The sequence below is a fragment of the Musca vetustissima genome, unplaced genomic scaffold (assembly GCF_032173495.1).
Source record: "Musca vetustissima isolate MV318-11 ecotype Yass unplaced genomic scaffold, APGP_CSIRO_Mvet_v1 utg7628, whole genome shotgun sequence".
Classification (NCBI taxonomy): domain Eukaryota; kingdom Metazoa; phylum Arthropoda; class Insecta; order Diptera; family Muscidae; genus Musca; species Musca vetustissima.
In genome coordinates this window covers 143,990-144,897 of record NW_026874499.1, presented here as the reverse complement: position 1 = coordinate 144,897, position 908 = coordinate 143,990, and positions in this window count along the sequence as shown.

Sequence of the window (908 nt, the reverse complement as noted above, 5' to 3'; positions counted from 1 at the left end):
CTAGGGCGGGCGAAAAAGGAACAGTATAAAGCTTTGGCATAAAAATCATTTTTATCCTTGCAAAATGAAAAATAGGAACAATAAAACAGAATCGCAACAACAGCAACCTCAATACTTGTTCAAATAAACGGAACGAAACTACGACGATAGGACTATAAGGAATAACAACAAAGTGCATGCATATTAAAAACGTCGATATGCACACATACATACATTTATACCAACAGAGTTGGTAGTAGTGTGTTGTATATGTCCTTTTTAAGTCCTGTTGCATAAGATATTGTTTCTTTAAATGTGTGTGTATGTGTATGCGAACTGAGTTTCCCTTTTTTCTTCTTCAAAATCCTGTCTCTATTTGTTTGCATTTTAGCTTAACAGAGATTTAACAGTACATGTTCGAGGATATGTGTTGCAATCGAACATTATGTGTATGATGCAACGAAATGATTGTATTTAAGATTTAATTTAAATTTTTGTGAAAAAAAAATTATTTAAAAATCCACGCAATGATAGTTGATTGAAAAATATTTTTTAAAAATATTTTTTAAAGAATCGACACCTTATGTAGGTCTTTATAAAAATATTTTTAAGAACCCTCGCCTTATATAAACTCAAAAAACAAATATTTTATAAAATCCAAGCCTTATGTAATCTTCAAAAAATATTATTAAACCAGTAAGTAGAGCAGTATAGTCGGACGAAGCCGACCATACGATACTATACACAACTACCACGGAACTCGAACTTTCTGCGGATTTTTATTCCGAACATGGACAGTATTTCGTGATAGTTGCTCCCTATTGCCCGATTAGAGGTCATAGCACCTTCTCCTTACACTGACATATTTTCCGAATATTACTAATATTCCTTTTAATTACTTGTCCAGATTCCCTTCACAGTGGGTTTTG